Raw genomic sequence first — 19,865 nt, forward strand, 5'->3', positions numbered from 1 at the left:
GGAGTTGTAACATCAAAATTAACATAGAAGTCTACTGACAAACAAAAAATGGAGTATTTTTGGCGTATTCCACTCCGCAGATGGTTCTCACTTACAGCTGTGTCAGATTGACAAGGTTACCAAAAATCCTGCGTGGCAAACGCTTGATATTATTGTGAGATAAATCCCTGTTGAACCAGAAAACATATAAAGTTAGGAATCCAGCAAAAATAATAGTCAGCCTTCGTCATTCCAATGTAATATATCAGCAGTGTTGAAAGAGTAAATTGTCAACTCAGCTAAATCAGCTTAATGAGTTGCACATCAGTGCAGTTTCACAGTTTCTTTAGAAATTGTTACCCCCAGCCTAATTTATTAATTTCTTGCTATTCCTAATCACTAGGCATAGCTTTGGACCAATCAAAATGCTTTTAGAGTGCAAGGAATTTCATGAACTACAAGCTATGTATTTCAGTTCATCTACATTAACTGCACGCCTGTAAAATGTTTCCTTTGGGAAAAAAGTTAAAAGTTGCAAGTTGATTGTAACTTTAGTTTTTATTAATTTAAAATAATTTGTTCAATACCGAGTAATATCTGTTGATACTCACAGTTCGTCCAAATTCCTGAGATCTGCAAACAGTCTAGCACGTAACACCTCGATATTGTTCTCGTGTAACCACCTACATTACACGGAAAAGAAAACATATTTGGTTGAGCCTAGGTTATCATTTGTGATGTTTACGTTGTTTGGACAGAACTAAATAGCCCCACAATAAACAGTGTAATTAACACCAGAAATCATTAAAAGAGTAAATACGGAACGGAAAGGCAGTCAAGTCAGCTATGATAAAGTAATATTTCTCTCCTTTGACAGAATCATTGTTGAATTTCATAGTTCTACGATTAGCCTCTCTAGAACGGGGTTGGATTTTTATCGCGCCGAGTTTGAACGTTCTTTTAATATTTGTGCAGGCGGGATGAAACTTCATGACTTTTTCAGATATTTATCTAATTTATTTAATTCTGTCGCGATAAGGCACTTGTCCGAGAAAAAGATTCTGCAAAGCGAGAAACAGATTGAGTTTCCTTACAATTACCGAATCTGCAATTGGTTGCGTGGATTTTCTGGCTATGTAATAAAAGCTTATGAAGGATCGTAATGCTTGGATAAGAGATGAAAACAAACCCAGAAGCATATCCTTGTTGTTAGAGATCTCGCTTTCCCTTCTAACGCACCCACTGAGAAAAAAGGTCAAATGGCATCCACATGTTCATCACCTGCTGTATACAGCCCGGTTAACAGAGACAGTGTCACAAATTTTGGGGCGAAAAAGAAGCCTGGTATGGATGAGGCATTTACATCTATCGGGAATTAACGGTATAGTGAAAAGATCGCCCCACATCCTTATGACCTAGTAAAGTTCTTGATCCAACAGTCACTTGGTTTCCCCCAAAATGCGTGCATGTCCATAACTACAGTTTCAAATTTTATGAAATTAAATCAAATTAACTCACAGTTCATCCAAAAGTCTCAAGCCTCGAAACAGACTTTCATTGAGTAGCGTTAGGTTGTTGTTGTTCAATCGCCTGTACCGTTAAAGAACAGATACAAGGTTACTGCTACTAAATAAATTGAATAAGGGTTGATTATCAACACATTCACTCAACTATTTATTTCTAAATAGCTCTTCATATACAAGCAACAGAATAACAATAGTACCAAATCGAAATAGCGCAGAAATTTAAAATTTCCAGAGTAGTAATTAATGTAATTTTTAATGTGGGTCTGAGGGAGTTTTATTAGGTAAAAGGTGTTAATGATCAAAGGGAATTTTTAATATAATTAATCTTAAGGGCAGATTATTAGTTAATTGAGGGACAAAACAATGAACTATTTTGCTGCCAATCTTAAAAGAGTTGTTCAGCCGAGCACAAACTGGTCTGATAATTGCTTGAAGATTTCGTTTACTGTAGACCTTGTCGCAAAAATCAAGGAAAGTGCTTGGTTGGTAAGAAAAAGACTGACATTTTACTTACAGACGGAGCAGCTTTGTGTTGTCGGCAAAGGTGTTTGGGGGTATGTCTTGTAAATTGTTATATTGCAGATACCTACACCAATGAATAAATGAAACTGCTTCAAGAAATAAACGGCACTTTTATTGACCGCTTACACGTTGACTGGTCACATGACTTGGCAACCATGCATTTACACATACACGAAAAGGTGTGTGTGCTCGCGATTCTTGGAAAACAAAGCGTAACACATTTGACAACGCAGTTTGTAAAATCAGAGTCAAGCAGCTAGTAAAGTAAACAGCTGGCCATTACCCAATGCAAACACTTCTAAGTTGGCGATGGTTTTTACTTGCGTGTGGCTACGAGGCTATATGACTTTGCAAATTGAGTTTTGTAAAGGCATCAGTAGCGTTTTCATATTTTTAATAAGAAATCCATCGATCGACAGAAAAGTTCTCATTAATCTTATTATAAATATAATTTCAAGCTTACGCCCATACCAAATCACTTTCGAATGTGCACAAATTATCTGTTTAATCGTTCACTCTACAGGTGAATATCTTACCTGGGACGTTTCTATTGGCAATTTGCAATAGCACATTTGAAAATTTATTGTGGTTTGTGCACGCTCGAGGTCATAAATGCTAACAAAAACATATAAGACGAAGTTTTTCTTACTTCATAACCATTGCCTTTTATTAACTATGATCAATTTTGCCGCTAGGCTAATTAAAATTATACAATGAACAGTAAAATCCCCGCTTTGATTGGTGCAGCGGAGTTTTTCGAGTGTGGACTACGAATGACGTCATTGAGTGGTGTGACCGGCGCACGTGATCAGAATCTTCAGTCTAGCCTGGTCAACAAAGTTTTGGAAAAAAAAATGCATTTATGTGACGGACACTCTGTAATTATTTGAGGTCAGAAATTCCTTCTGGAAAAATGGCTAGTTTTGAAAATATTGTTTGGATTATTTTGGATTATACTCTTATGAGGATCAAAACTATGTGTGTGTGTTAGGGTGTGTGGGTGCACTAGTCTAGAAGTTTACTTGAAAGTTTTTGAGTCGGCCTAGTCAGTGTGGTGCTCGCTCAGGAAATGGTCTTGTTCATTGCATAAAACAAAAAGATTTCATCTGTCGTGGGTCTGTACTCTGATAACGCACAGAGGGCGTCAAAACTTGGTAAGAACATCAGTCACGCTACCAGCCGCATGCGAGTAGCGTACTTTTATGTTCTTACCACGTTTTGACGCCATCTGTGCGTTATCGAAGTACAGACGTACAGTAAATTAATTTTTTTTTGTCAAAAACCAATCATCCAATTTTACATTGCGCTAAATGTGGCTAAATGTAATTTAGGCAAGGTTAAAGTCAGTTCAATGCAGGTCAGCGGTCGCTTCTTGTCACAGCTAAGAGGCGACCTTTGTATTCTCTGTTGGGGGCGCCCCATGGTTTGCATCGCATTTGCTTGCTTGCTGGCCTGCGAGATAGTTCATTTTGCCTGCCTTATTGTCAAGCTCCTTTTGGTCAAGCCTTTTCGTTGTCATGCCGTCTTCTCGTCAGATGAGAAATAGTCGTTCAGTCGATCTTTTTAGCGATCCGTCGCTTGTTCCCGTGTCTTCAGGCGCTGAGGCCTCTTCTAATCTACTGTTGTTTCTTTGGTGGCCCCAACCAGTTCACCGACAGCTCTATCTTTTCCTGCGGCGAATCTGCCTGACCCAGCCTTCATCGGCGCTGTTGTCGATGCAGTAAAAGTTTCGTTGGCTGCTGACAAAACCTCTGCTTCGTCTGATGTCGCTACCGCGCCGGTTTCGATGCCTGAACCTTCAATTTCGTCGTCGTGGCGTGTTTTGGGTGGGGGGGGGGGGGGGGGTGTTCCCTCTCAACAGATGGACTTGGGCGCTCGCACAGCGACTTTCCATGCGTCGGTTGTTGGTTTTCTTTCGTCCCAATTAGCCTCGTGTCCTCCAGCGTCCCAAGGTAGAAATAATTTTATTGTACCTTCCTTTGTTTCTACCTTCGTGGCCCCGCGCTCTGCCGATACAATCTCAGTAATTTCTCTCAATTCGACGGTCCCGGCTACGATTCCTTGTGATGTTAGCGTCACATACTCTACTAGCTTGCCGTCTGATCCTCTTCTTTAACAGCTTTTTGTCGTTGGTTCTGGCTTTTTCCCGGTCCCGAGAGACTGTTAATCAGATCGTCAATGGTACATTTGTCCATCTGAGCGACTTGCTTTCGGCGAACATTGTACACACCAAGCCGGAGTCGCAGGTCTTGTTGGATGGGCGTTTGGTCTTCACTTCATCCACAGAAAAAAAAAAATCGTCGTCGGGTTGAGGATATCGGCTCGTGGTGTGAGGCTTTCGCTATTTTCACGCTCATTCTTACTTTATACTTTCCTCACAGCTAGAAGGATTTGACCGACTACAAATTACTTATTTTCCGCGCGTACCGTCAGTTCAGTGGGCGCGTGTGGCTGGCGTATGATAAAGCTTTCCGCAAGCAAGTAGCGGCAGCGAGGATCGTCGATTGGTCGACTCTGAACGTACAGTTATATAATTTCTGTGCTGCTGGGGCGTCGGCATGTGGCGGACTCGACAGTGCTTTTAACGACTTGCCTGAACCTTCCGGAGCGGCTTCTTCGTGTGCAGGACGTGGAACAGAGGTCGTTCTTCCGCCCAATCAATGTCTTGTCGCTTTGCTCATCGTTGCAGCCATTGTCATGGTCCCAGCTCGTGCCAGTTCTTCCTATACGGATAATGCGTCCAAACAGGATCGGAAACGTAGGTCTGCTTCGCTGTCTTCGAGTTCGTCCAGCTCTCGTTCTAAACGCCTTTGATGGACTCCCTCTCCCTTTTGTTTAATTGTTAAACATTACATGTTGTTCTTGACTGTGGTTGCATTTCTAGTTTTGGTTTCCATTTTGCGTGTTGTTTCTTGTTACTCGACTCTGTCAAAAACGGACTGATGGCAAATCAGTGTTTACGTAATATAATAATTGCCTTGGTAGATGTGAACATTATAGCTTACTTGTTATTCTCGTGTATTAAAGCTTTTTAAATTCTCTTGTCATTTTTGAGCGGTTTATTAGTGCCTTTTTCCCCGCCTCTCTCTCTCTCAGCTAGTTCTGCATTTCCGCCAGACTCTTCAGTTAGCCCGTTGAACGTGGATGAAGTTTGCAGAGAATTGGCTTCCCATCCTGACCAACAGCAGGTTGCCTTTGTTATTCAGGACATCCGCTATGGTTTTAAGCTGGGGTTTCAGTCCACCCACAGGCTTAGACGTGCCAAAAAGAATAACCCTTCCGCATTACAACATGCAAAGGTGGTTGACGAGTATTTGGCCAGCGAGGTAGCCTTAGGCAAGGTTGCTAGCCCTTACAAATCCCCACCAATACCCCGTTTGCACGTTAGCAGTTTTGGCGTTATTCCCAAGAAAGGGCAGCCTGGCAAGTGGCGGCTGATAGTTGACTTGTCGTCCCTCGGTGGGGCTAGCGTAAACGATGGAATTGACCCCCAACTTTTCACCCGTCAGTACATTACGGTTGATCAGAACATTCGTATGGTTGCGAACTATGGCCCTGAGACTCTGATCGCGAAGTTTGATGTTGAAGCTGCATACCGCAACATCGCAATTCATCCAGACGAACGTTTCTTGCTTGTCATGAAGTGGAGGGGTCAATTTCATATGGATCTCGCCCTCCCCTTTGGTATGCGCTCAGCGCCCTTCATTTCCAACTCAGTGGCAGACATGGTCCAGTGGATTCTCCTGAACTCCCACCGTGTTTCGGAATTATTACACTATTTAGATGACTCCATTACTGCGGGGCCCCCGCAGTCTCCTCTATGTGCAAAAAACTTTAGTGTGGGTATCGCAGTATGCAAGAGGTGAGGTCTGCCTCTTCATCCCAACAAATGCATAGGTCCTGCCACTCCTTTAAAAGTCCTGGGCATTGAACTGGATTCTATTCAGCAAATAGCTCGTCTTCCTGGCAATAAGTACTTGCGTTGAAGGAGCTGGTACATTCTTGGCTCCCAAATCCCTGGTGCAATAGGCGGGAGTTAGAGGTGCTCATTGGTCACCTTCAGCACGCTGCTAAAGAGGTCTTGCCCAGAAGAACATTTCTTCACAGGATGATTGATCTGCTGTGTTGCTTTTGCAATAAGAAACACCCAATATCAACCCAACAGGGAGTTTCATTTGGAACTTTAGTGGTGGCAGCTGTTCCTGTCCTCGCGTAATGAGGTTGAGTTTTGGCTGTTCCCTGGCATGACTGAAACGTCGGACCTCGAAGTCACATCTGATGCGGCTGGTATCTTAGGCTATGGTGCCCACTTTCGGGGTAAGTGGTTTTACGGCTCTTGGGCTCCAACTCAGGCACATCAATCCATTGCCTAGAAAGAGCTGTTTCCCGTGGTAGTCGCCGCCCATTTGTGGGGCTGCCATTGGTCCAAGAAACATGTGCTCTCTCGCTCCGACAACGAGGCTGTGGTTGCCATTCCGTCAGCTAGAACGTTGGAGTGCTCCTTGTTAATGCATCGTCTTCGTGACCTGCTTTTATCGGCAGCACGCTGGGGTTTCTCGTTCAGTGCTGCCCATGTTTCAGGTGTTGATAACAAAGTTGCTGATGCAGTATCTCGTTTTCGTTTGCAGGGATTTCGGCGTCTGGCTCCAGAGGCTCAGGCAGCTCCATGCACAGTACCTCAGTTTAATTTCTCCTTGCTAGAGGATCGTTACATTTTCTTTCTTGCACACGGGTTGGCGCAGTCTACGCGCCAGTCTTACGCGTCTGGTTAGCGGAGATTAATCAAAGTTTGTCGTCAGGCAGGGAAACTACACATTGATAGCTCGCCGTGTCCGGTCGAGGAATGGACGCTATGTTTGTTTGTTTCCTTTCTTGCTGATTCCATTCAACATTCCTCTATCAAAGTCTATCTATCAGCTATCCATTCCCTTCACGTTGAACAGGGTTTTTCTGGCCCAATGCTATGAAAGGAATTAAGCGCTTTAAGGGCTCCCCTGTTTCTTCGCGCTTGCCTATTATTGATAGCATCACGGCCGTCATCCGACAAGCCTTGAATGTCACCTCACCCAATCACTGCATGTTCTGGGAAGCCTGTACCTTGTGTTACTTTGGCTTCCTACGCTCCGCTGAATTTACTGTTCCCAACTTAGCCAGCTTCTCTTCAACTATCCACTTGTCAGTTGCTGACATAGCTGTAGACTCTAGCCTTGCCCCATCTTGCTTGCGTGTCAGGATCAAAGCATCCAAGGAGATCCCTTTCGCAAGGATTGTTTCATATGCATTGGTCGTGGAAACCTACCTTTGTGTGCCGTTCATGCGATGCTGGCTTATCTTTGTTACCTCCAAAGCGATTCCCCTGGCCCATTGTTCCTCCTGCAGAATGGACAACCGCTGTCTCGTGCTATACTGACTGACTGGCCTCGGCAGACGATGTCTGCTGCGGGTTTCCAGGTAAGTTCTCCAGTCACAGCTTTCGCATTGGTGCCGCTACAGTGGCAGCTCGGAATGGTGTTCCAGATCATCTTATCCAGGTTCTTGGGCGTTGGACCAGCAACACCTACCAGCTTTATATCAGGACTCCATTTGAATATCTAGCTGGCTTGTCCCATTCTCTAGCTTGAGTTAATTGGCCCATGCGTCGCTCAACTTTTTGCCTCCTACTTATAATTTTTGAGGGTTCGCCAAGCGCCATCGATTGCTGTTCATTTAACTGGCTCTCATTTAACTTTCGTCGCACGAAGTGTCTTGCATGCCAGTGCTCCTTGGCTTGGGCCTGTATGAGTACCATTCGCTGTGCCTTTACTGCTGCTCGTAGAGCTGATGGTCATGGAGGGATTAGTCTCTTCCTTTGCAATTCTGTGGGCTTTCTATTCACTAGCGTTTTAGTGGGTGGTGCTTGAGGTTGTCGGAGTCGGAGGTCCTTTGCTTCCCCCTCCCTCCTGTGTCGCGGGCCTCTCCTTTTTCAAGCACTTGCTGGTGGCCACTCGCTGAGTTGCCATGGATACCTCCTTCCTTGTGCCTGATTGCTGCCTGGCTTCACGAACCTTCTAGGCACCAGCTCCCTAGCTCATCTATTGCTGATTGTTAAATGTGGCTAAATGTAATTTAGGCAACGTTAAAGTCAGCTCGATGTCGGTCAGTGGTCGCCTCTAGTCACGGCTTAGGGAGACCTTTGTATTCTCTACTGGGGGGCGCCCCATGGATTGCATCGCATTTGCTTGCTTGCTGGCCTGCGAGATAAGTCATTTTGCCTGCCTTATTCAAGCCACCCCCCTCTCAGCCCTCCCTTTGGTAAGTATCGGGTCTGGTAAATATTCCCGTGATTGGGTTCAGTGTGTGGCCGCTCGCACGGTTGCCATAGTTACCTCCTTCCCCTTGCCTGATTGCTGCCTAGCTCATCTATTGTTTAATCTAAAAAAATCTACTTTATTCATTAAAACCTGTTCAATGATACAATGTTTTGGTGTGCAAACTGTTACAAAAAGTTATTTACTTACAAATACGTTAAATTCTCCAAGCCACGGAAAACACTTTCGTTCAGCTGGGACAAATTGTTGTCGTTGAGAAGACTAGAGATCATGTAAATAGAAAACATATCAGGCATACTGGCCGGTTGAATTTAAAGTGAAAACGCATTTTACCGATCTTGGTAAATAATAATAACAATAATAATAATAATAATAATAATAATAATAATAATAATAATAATAATAATAATAATAATAATTGATATTGCCGATCATTATTTTTTTGTTTCAAGAGCCTTTCTTCCTCGTGTGCTTCTACTTTTCTTAAAAACTGGTTACGATGTGAACCTCCTGATGTGTTTATTAATTGCTTATGCACACTTTCAAATTATCATCCTAAAAAAAACACCCTCATTATTTCTATCCTTGTCATAGCCGCATCTTGGCGAGATCCAACGAATGCGAGGTGTTGTGTTTATTCATATAACCAGGCGTAAATCAAGAGAAAATAAGGGGTCTGTTGAGTCTGTCTATTCTTACTAGCTTCAGAAGATGAGATTTTTACCCAACACCACACTCACTCAGATGATTAAAATTGATTACCTTTTAAAATTGCTCTATCAAAAAAGTATTTGATGTCAAGTCTTTGGACAAGACAGGAATTCAACCTTTTTAAGTAAGATGTAGCCACTATGGAAATAGTAAAATTAAACATACAAAAAAACAACAACAACAAAAATGAACAAACAAACAAACAAACAAACAAACAGAAAAGGCAAAACATGTTTCAACCTGCTTGCAGCATAAACAGGGCTCATGATAATACTGTGAATGCTCATTCTTGACTTTGCAATCTCAAACTCATTAATAATTCATCAAAAGAAAACAAAGAAAATCACCACCGTGACCGTGGTTTGGATATGTAATCCTAATTACCATAAAATTTTGCCAACTTTAGCCTTGAATTTATCCAAGAATTATTGATCATTTGAGAAGTCATATCAAACACTCGAAAGCGTGTTTCATCAGATATCCAAACACCTCGAAGTCGTTTAAAAAAACTCGACTGCGCCTCGTTTTTTTAACCTACTTCTTAGTGTTTGGATATCTGATGAAACACTCTTCCTCGTGTTTGATATATTACATCTCAAACAATTGTATGAATTACTCTTTTCCAAAGGTTTAAATTCTGCAACATTATTAGACCTTGAGAAAAGAGTTATTCTTTTAAGGCTCGTAATGCTTGTAAAAAAAGGTACATCTGTACATTGTAATTGTTCACTTACATTGTCTCCAGCTCAGGATTGTTGTCAAATATTCCTGATGGCAACTCTTGTAGCTCGTTGTTTTCTAGCCACCTAGAAAAATCAATGAAAACCAAAAGATAACAGTTGTAAACTAAAAATACAACTATTGAAGGCAAGTTGATTAGATGTTGTATTGTTCTAGAAAAAATTTTCTTCTGGATCTCGAGAACAAAAACGCCAGAATAAAAAACAAAATTAAACAATAAATAATTTCGCCTTCATCTGCGCTATTGGACAGCCTTTCTTTCTTTCTTTCTTTCTTTCTTTCTTTCTAGTCACCCCATATTTTCCAAAACAATTTTTCCATTTACACAATGACGTTATTAATTGAAAGTAATGACAACTTTAAATATTCATTAGCACTGTCATCAGATAATTAAGCCAATAGACTTATGTTTTCTGCTTATGTTACATGTTACAAACACTTGTACTCAAGCGGTACCAAGACTATGCGTTTGAATACACTTAACGCAAACTTTTTATTATGTAAGAGAAAATTGACACTTTACGTGCCAAAACACATGGCACAAAGATTACATTGTCACAAAACAATGGCTGCATATTTACGTGTTGCAGATAAATAAATAACAGTCGCATTAAACAGTCTGAATTATCTGAATTTCACTGCTGTAGGTGAGTGCGACAGTAAAAACAATAACTTCACTTACAAAGTTTTCAGCCGAGCATTCTTATCAAAAACACCAGACGACAAGTTCTTCAGCTCGTTATTCGACAAAAATCTATCAACAAACAATCATAATTGATGTTATTTGTTAGTTAACTTATTAATGTTGTACACACATCCCCTGCATTTTTATCTCAAGTTGACAAAGCCTTGATGGCCAGCACGTTTATTTCAATACAATTTTTCAATAGGATGCAGTTCATCTCTTGACGCCTGCGCGACAAGACCGAAAGGTCTTATGGGTAGCTGTAACATGTTGTAAGTTGTCTGTAAGTTTACGGTTAGCAGTACGAAAGGGTGGGAAAAATACCTTAATCCTTTTCCCTTGGGATTTATTTTTTCGAGAGATGAGCCATAGGTGGGTTTCGTAAAGGGTAAAATAAATTATCCATATCACTTTGCGGTCTTGTAGCCTAGGCTTTAAAGGACAACGGATAGACCATTTCCGATATATTAAAATTCCAGCTTGGCTAGGCGGCTTGGAGTAATGAAACAACAGAATTTACATTGAGGTTCGGAATAATTAATGTATTATGTTTTATTCCCCAAAGCCAAGTAGTCAAGCTAGAATTTTAATATATCGGAAATGGTATATAAAAGAGCCGTATGAAAAATTAACCTTACATCCGGCTAAAGAAAGGCCATTTCGTAAACTTTCCATCGGTGGTTGTTCTAAAAGTTATTAATATAGAATGCAAATTGGAGATTTAGCGCCTACTGTTATCGATGTTTACTATCTTGTTCAAAAGCGTTAAGTATCTGAAATAGACATCGCGAAACGTAGATCAACTGAAAGATATTTGGTCGCGTGGAAACGCGTCAGGGTTGTTTTTTTCTATTATTCAATGGTTCCATTCGCGCGTTAGCTGTTTATTTTAGACGGCTTAAAAAATTAAAATTTGTTATAAAATCATTTTGATTACACGTTTTCCCCTCACTAAGATTAACGTTACTTGATTTTAACACTCAGTGATCCCGTTAGGGGAGGAGGTTATACGAGTCCCTAAAAACGACTGCGTAGGAAGCTATCTTCCCGCAATATAGCCGAGTTGTTATTTTAAGGCACACTTAAGGTTGTTAATTAACGACTGAAAAAATAACAAATTCTTTAGGTGAGAATGTAAAGCCTTTAATCTGGTCTTAAAAAGGCTGTTTAACAATTTTGCTGCTGATGTTGCATTAGACATTACATCTTGTTTACCTCCCTACTGTGTTAACCCTTTAAATTACTTATCAGCGCTAAATTCATGGTCCTCTTGGGAAAAAACTGCTGGTTTTCAAGGAAGCCTTCAAGGACGCTATGGCAATCATAAAAGCAGTAATATCAATGGTACCCAAAAGTGAGGTTAGTTTTGTACTTGTAATACACATGTAGTTCGAGCCGCGTGATTTGAATCATATGAAATTGCTATTCCACAAACGCAGTTTTGTCGTAAGCGCTGGAAATTATTGACACATTGTCGGTATCTCGAGAAAAGGATTTGATATAGACGCATACTGAAAAGCCTGAGGTGTCTTAGCCTAACAAAACAAACCGAGCTGATGAAATAAGTCTAATGTGAATTTACGTACAGTCCATATGGATACTTCTCTTTATCGTGAGATTCAGGATCTAGGTTTGTTAGCACCCATGATGCCCATTCCCTGCCAAAGACAAATAGAAACGTAATTGGGTTATCAGTTTCATTAGTTTTTACTCTTCATTAATGACATGGACCCAAGCTGCTAGCAACCTATCGGTCAATCACGTTTCTATAACATACTCTGCTTTCACGCAAAAACTGTTTTCCATGTCTATTCTATACCAAATTTTTATTTTTTTTATTACTATTTATCTTTTTTTTTTATTTGGTTTATCTTCCACAAACAATTAAGTTACAATGATTAATAAATTACAGTGATTACAATGGTTACAAATGATTACAAAGTTATAGTGATTAAAGTGCAAGAGATAGAAAAGAAGTGGCGAGGGAACCTAATAAAAACCATGGGGCTTGTAAAACTTAGGTTCCCTCCCTGAGAAATAAAAAAGAATTTTACCGTGCTACCACAAAGACATGGAAACACAGCATTTAACCAATCAGTGAGCGGCGACGGCAACGCCAGCGAAAACGACGCCTGAAAAATATAACTTTTCATTTGCGCTACTTGGCCATTATTTCAACTCGTTCAAATTCTACCCACTGGGAACCAAATTGGTTGGAGTGGCGTTCAGGTTAAGAAAGAAAATGAAAAATTTACCGTCGTGTACTCGCGTTCTCCACAGAACCTTGAATTTGGTTATTTCACGTTGTTGTTTTGCAGAGGACGGCAGAAGAAATGTAGTGGTATCGAATGATCTTTGCGAGCATTTGCAAGCAGGCGAGCAGTGTGTTTATTTTTGCGAGCACGAGCAGTTGACAAATTTTGCTTGCGAGCAGCGAGCACTTTAGAAAATACAGATACGGCGAGCGTCTTTAGAAAAGTACAGATGGCGAGCAGCGAACACTTCGAGTACTTCGTAAATTTTCCGCTAGCCGGAATCTCTCTTTTATTTATTCAGTAGGATACGTTGTTTTGCGCCAAGTGATAGCTAATAATCTGGCTGACACCTCCAAAACGGAACAATAGTCACAGGCGGAACTCAGTAGAAGAAACACTGAAACCAGAGGTAAGGATGCTTCAACCTTTTCGTCTTAACCATATCATAACTGATTTATCGTTTATATACGTATACAAAATAACTACAAAGGAGGATTAACGAAATTTTGAGCAATCGAGCACATGTTATCGAAAATGCGAGCATGCGAGCAGTACTGTTGCAAAAATTTTGCGAGCACGAGAAAGCGAGCACCCGTTTAATTTTTGCGAGCAATTCGAGCAGAGACCAAATTTTGCGAGCACTTTAAAATTGAATGAGACCATTCGATACCCCTAAATGTACCAAAATTTAAAACGCAAGTGCAGGTCGATTGTTTTTGCTCGTTAAACCTATTGTTTTGCGGCATTGTCGTTGCCGTCGCCGTCCTCGTCGCTTAAAACCGGCGACACCTGTCGATTATATTTTATACGCCAATCGCCGCGATCGGTGTATAAAATAACCGAGATCTGGCATGTCAGATATCAGATATCGGCGATTAAATTCGCCGGCATTCACCAAGTGTGCCCGTTCTCGCGATTTTCTATTCTCATCCCTACGAATCGCCAGTAAATTCAACCAATCAGGTTGGGCGATTTTATCACATGACTTCTCAAAACGCCCCTCGATGGAGCCCAGGAACAAGGTTGAAGTGCCACATCGCCGAGATCGGCGAAAAAAATCGCCAGGTGTGTCCGCATCAATCGGTGGGGAAACTCGCTTGCGATTTTCGCTGGCAATCAAATTCGACGCGAACGGCATATAAAATCGCCAAGTGTGTCGCTGGCTTTAAGCTTCCTAAATTAAATAAGAGGTGACTGACGAGCGGGTTGTACTGAAACAAGATTTTTGACACTTTTTACGGACGTATGAAAGATAATGGTTCAGCCTGGCTTCCAAAATCCAGAGGTTTTCTTGTTATTTATCGAAGAAAAAGGTTTACTTACAACTCCAGTCCCAGCAGAATATTCTTATCAAAAACACCCGGGGGCAAGACTTTCAGCTGGTTGTTATTGAGATTTCTGTCAATATGGAAGTTTAAATTGAAGGTAACTTTCAGATAACGTGTTACTTTTATGGAATATAGGACTATATAATGTAACAGGATAACATTGTCTGTTTTATGGCACAAATTGTACTTACAAACGTCTCAGTTGAGTGAGTCGATCAAACACCCCTGCAGGTAAGTCTTCTAGTTCGTTGTTATCTAAGTTCCTGTTAGAATTAAAAATAGTCACTACATAAATTGAAGCGCAACTGGCAGTTTACTTATTAATACAACTGCATAGTTAACATGACGTAACCTCATTACTCAACATTCCTTTACGATAAAGAACTCTACTTACAGCCAAAACAGTTGAGAATTGGAATCAAAAACTCCTTCATTCAAGCTGTTCAACTGATTATTGTCCAAGAAACTAGGAAGAAACAATATCAATGGCTTGGTAACTAGCAGTCTACTTATGAGTGATATTGAATAATCGTGCATAGCCCACAACAAAAAAACAAGCTTGTATGATTCGAGTCGGAATATATTTTTCTTTTATTTTTCATTTTTTGTGCAACTCAGGAAAAAACTTACAGCCTTTGCAGCTGAGTGTTATTATTGAAGACTCCTGGAGGCAAGTTCGTCAACAGGTTCTTACTTAGATGTCTATCAAAAACAAGAAAAAAGAACTTGTTACTATCAGTCTACTCACTAATGTTATCGGATAATTATATATAAGGCGCCACAAGCAACAGAATTGCGTGATTATAGGTGGAATCATTGTTTTTTAGACGAAGAAAAGTTTAACTTAACTGGCTGACAAAATAAGTGTTGCCACGTAGCGATCTATTAAAAACAATAACAGTGTAGAGCTAAAATTTGTTGTTACATTTGTTTTTTCTATTAATCTGTATTGCTAAGTGTGTGCTGTAAATTTCGTATTTATGGCTACCAGTCATTGATTGTTTCAAAGTACTTAAAACTGCGCGACGACTTAACGAATGAAATAATAAAGGAACTTAACACTTTTCAAACACTACAAATTATTTCATTCCACTTAATAGTTAACCATATTTAAGCTTCAAGTTGAAAGTTTAGTTAAATTAAGGAAAACCTGTGCATTTAATTTGTAGTATTGATTAATCTCCGTGAATCTTTAATTTAAGGTGAGGATATGGATGTGCGTTTCCCACCTTGAAACCCTTTATCATATATATGCGGGCTAATAGATTTGAATTTCCCTACAAACGTAATATTGACTGAACCTGACGCCTAAATGGACAGCCATTGCTACAATATTTTTTTCCGAATGTTAGGAAACACTTATCCTTATCTGGTTTAATGAATCCGCCCCTGAGCCCTAAGTCGATAACACTCATCTCCCTTGGGGCTGCACATACCTTTATAACGTATATGGAAGCGTATTTACAGGGGCATAACTGTATTATGTTTAAATCCTTTAGAAACGACAAATCTACTAAGTCAGACGTGAGCAGAGAGGGTTGAGCGGTGAGGGCTGGGGGGTGGGGTGGGAAGAAGTTTTGGTGAGGAGTAAGGGATGCGGGAAACGCATATTTTGATATATTTTCTCTTTATGATCCTGATTAGCTCCATTTGGCGAATATTTTTTCAAAACCGGCGTCACTACAAAAGAGTCTTTGCATGCTTTGCTCTTAGGCACGACGTTTCTGATTAACCGTTGTGATCTTTGCATTTTGCGATCGTGGTGTCTTATCCACATCAGTTTATATCTCACCATGTGGTAATTATAGCCGCTTCCAAACACTATCTTCTAACTAATTTACTCAACAAGGCAAATTTCTTGTTTTAAAATTTGAAGAAAAGTGACTTAGACTTCCACAGGAGCAACGGACTTCTTTATGAAACTAGTGCAATAGAGCATATTACGCCAGCAAATACGTTTTTACTTAAGTGAGGTATTAAATTAAGGAAATGACACTGGAGATGAGGCGCTACAGTGTCGGAAGTGTGCTTTGGCGCCCCGATAAAAATTCTTACAAAACGAACCTAATTAATCTCCCAGGAACTCTGTTGCCTTATTATTTCGTCAAAACTTACAAAAGAGTAAAAAGATGTGAACAACTCCAAATATAAATAAAGGAAAGAGAGCAAGGAAAGGTAGTTCTACAAGCGATCAAGATGGCGATTCGGTTTATCTCGAGCTCTTGGAACGGAGACCAACGCTTGGAAGGAAAGAAGAAGCCAACACGAGGTGCCTAAATAATAAGAAAGCTTAACTCGACCAAATAAATGCAGAAATCTCTTCACTATGCGAGAAAGTCAAGTCGCTTAAAGAATCACTTGAACCTACGGAAGCAGAGCAAGAAGTCGAAGAAAGAGTTAACACGTCCGAAGAAGATCATGTGAGAAATGAAGAAGAGCTAATTAGACAATTAACGTAGTTTTACAACGCACTGGATTTTTCAGTTCAACGCGGTCACGTGGCCAATGACGTCAGAATGACAAGGATTCTGAATAACGCTCTTTACAGGGAATTCTATTAACATATTGACTTTGGTTGCCTTGTGCCTCCAACTTGCGAAGATATGGCCATCCAAAATGACTAGTACTCAGACTCCCGTATCTTCACAGTTACCCCTTGCCCCCTTTAGATTTTAAAAAGAAGCGAGACGCCCAATTTTGAGTAACCCTCATAAACAGGCTTCCAACCATGTTCTTTTTTTCCAGTTGATGACACTCTATTCACATAGTGAAGTAAAACGCTTATTTTCGGTATAGTCACGTGACTTATGACGTAATCGTCCTTAGTTTGGCATGACAGATATTTGCTGGCATGCATTATTTCCACGTTGAGTCGCATCCTTTTGGACATCAAGCTGACAGTTATTTTGAGTTCAAATTTTATCAGGTATAAGGGATTCTGGGAAGGTTCTTATTTTAATTATACTTTACTCTAGTAATTATTAATGGATGCCAACATTTCCTGTCAAATTTCCACTTCCTCATCGAATGTTGTCAGCCTATCTTTTGCAGGTCGTCCGGGTGGCAAGGTAGCATTGTAGACGGGAAATCGAAGGCGTTAGAGACAGTGACCAAGCGCAATTTAATTTAATTTTCAATTTCTTCATTGGTCTAAACATAAAATAGTTCTCCTCCTGTTCGAAAACTCCTACTTCCTAAAAGTGTTGAGGACATCCTTGGACCTTACTTTCTTCTTTATTTGCTTGAGAGATCAGTAGAGTTCATTACTCGAGCTTGTCGTTTGGTGTATCGAAAGCCTCCATGACATACAGAGAATTGTATTTACAGGCATTATTAATTCCTAAATTAGATTACTTTTTGTAGGTACGTGTTACGGGTTTACTTTATTATTTACAATACTGCTTATCATTGCATAGTCTTTGAGATCTGGGACTACAACAACACTTGCTTAGAACGCTTCAAATTATTTTTGAGTTTATCACCAATTAGGGTCTGTGATTTGGGCGCGGGAAACGAGATATGCGCGTGGGAGTTAAGTGTCAAAGCAGCAACTTAGATTTTTTACCCCCTAGAAAAATTTAAAAATGATCTCCTCACTGAGGAGCAAACAGATGCACATTGTATAGCACCTGATTCCGGACTGGATTGCACAACTGTGTGTCATCACCGGTCGCCTGCAAAGCTGTTAGATGTCTTTCGAATGCACTGAACAGCTCACTTGCATACATGACAAAGAGACGACTGCCAAGGGAGGAACCTTGTGGCACACCATAATTGAAATCAATGGGTGCTAGATGTGTAGTAAGTAAGCAAGCAAGCAAGCAAGCAAGCACGCAAGCAAGCAAGCAAGCAAGTAAGTTTTATTCAAGGAGGGTAACACATAACAGAATTTCTGATAAACTCAGTGGCCCTCTATCCTTATTCAGTACTTAAAATACATCTAAGATAGTGACAGTAGGTCACAAAACTCAAAATTTAAAATGCTGAAATATGTGGAAGTTAACAATATGTACATGGATTGAATATCTGAGTTAAGAACGCAACGCACACTATAAACTAAGAATTAATGAGCTAAAAGTTATTTTTTAAGAGCAGACTTTAAAGAGCCAAAGGTATCGTTCTTACGCACATCCAAAGGAATACTGTTCCAGAGCTTCACCCCACGAACTTGATAAGAACGACTCCCTTTTGTTTCCCTTTTATAGCAAGGACACACCGAGTTGTACTTTCCATATCAAATAGGTCCGAGTTGCGTTATCTACCTTGGGCAGTCGTTTTCATTTTTGATGCGCATAAATGTTAAAGTACTTTTTTGGAGATTTAATTTGTTGTTAAGCGGCAGCTAATCAAGCCGTCTAATAGCATCTCACTCCTTTCTCTAATATCTGCATACAAAATTACACGAACTGCTCGCTTTTGCAGTTTAGATACGCGTTTGACGTTCTTTACAGTTTACAGCTTACTACAGTTTATTTATTATTATTTCCAATAAATATACAAAGACAAGTTCTTCTGACGCATTGCTCCATGCGCATAATCCGTACAGGGTTATCGGCATGAACAACGCGTTAAAATACAGCTTACGTTCTGTGAGGGGCAAATTACGCTTAATCTTCTAAGAACTGCAATCCGTTGTGACACTTTTTTGCAAAGGTTATCAATAAGTTCGGTAAAAATAAAGTGGTTTTCTAATTTGCTCAATCTCGCTACCGTTGCATGAAATTTTGAGAATCTTGTCTGGAGTTTTCTTCTCTAGGCGTTTGCTAGTTACAAGTAGACTTTTCGTTTTAGAAGCATTGAGTACCATCCTTTTTACGAGTGTCCAATCAGCTATCTTATATATGTCAAGTGGTGTGACCGGCACACGTAATCAGAGTCTAGAGTCCAGCCAGAGTGACTGGTCAACAAAGTTTTGCAAACAAACATAGGCAAATTTTCACAAGAACGTAAAACTGTCTGATGAAAAATTGGAAAAAAGACCGTTACAAGTGACCTCAACAAGGGCAAAAAAAGCCATAACTTTGTTGTGATGTGAAAAGGAAGAAACTATTTGTCCAAATATGTCTTCGATAGAAATCCAGTAATGGCGAGTAATCGATCACAAATCGCAGTGAAGCGACTGAGATGTTGCAATATTTTGGGGTAAGGATTTCCTCCTGGAATAAAGGTTAGTTTTGAAAATATATATTGTTAGTGAAATTCTTTAGAGGATCACAACTACATGTGTGTAGTAGTCTAAAAGCTTGCTGGAAAGTTTTTGACACAGCTCAGTCAACGCACTGCTCGCTCACAAAGTGTTGAAATGTCTTGGTTATTGTATAAAACAAATAGATTCCATTTTTCCGTGGATCTGTAGTCTGATAAGGCACAGAGGACGTCAATTTGTGCAAAGAATATCAGTCACGCTACTCGCCTGCTGCTCGTATCGTATTTCTTTGTTCTCACCACGTTTTGACGTCATCTGTGCGTTGCCAGAATACAGACGCACGGCAAATTGGAATCTATTTGTTAAATTAATTTTAGTTGTTAGTAATACTATAGGCAACTTTGGGCAGTTATTTCAGCTGTTATTAAAGCCCCAACCAATGCAACAAATAATCACATCCTGATGGGTACTAACACTTGACTTATATTTACTTAGAATGATTTGTAAGCTAGAGGTAAGTTGTGTTGATTAAACAAATTATTTTTTGTTTGAAGAAATAATATTCTCATTCTCTTATTCTCCTCCTGCCAAGTAGAACCGATGAAACTAGGCATACACCTTGGTCTCCTCCCACAAGCTGGCCAGTTCTGTACTTTTTTTTTTT

General features: G+C 40.2%; 1 long non-coding RNA gene and 1 pseudogene across 1 annotated transcript; one reads left to right on the forward strand and one right to left on the reverse strand.

Annotated features, from left to right (window-relative positions):
- Positions 1 to 66: 66 nt before the first annotated feature.
- Positions 67 to 8,596, reverse strand: LOC146453562 (uncharacterized). The gene is made up of 5 exons (XR_014859479.1): positions 8,525 to 8,596; positions 2,020 to 2,091; positions 1,498 to 1,569; positions 591 to 662; positions 67 to 167 (listed from the first exon to the last, which is right to left on the reverse strand). It is a non-coding gene; the product is annotated as an uncharacterized LOC146453562 (long non-coding RNA).
- LOC146453563 (uncharacterized) lies at positions 7,105 to 7,648 on the forward strand (annotated as a pseudogene).
- Positions 8,597 to 19,865: the final 11,269 nt, after the last annotated feature.

This window comes from Pavona decussata, unplaced genomic scaffold (genome assembly GCF_977016875.1).
Source record: "Pavona decussata unplaced genomic scaffold, jaPavDecu1.1 SCAFFOLD_329, whole genome shotgun sequence".
NCBI classification, from domain to species: domain Eukaryota; kingdom Metazoa; phylum Cnidaria; class Anthozoa; order Scleractinia; family Agariciidae; genus Pavona; species Pavona decussata.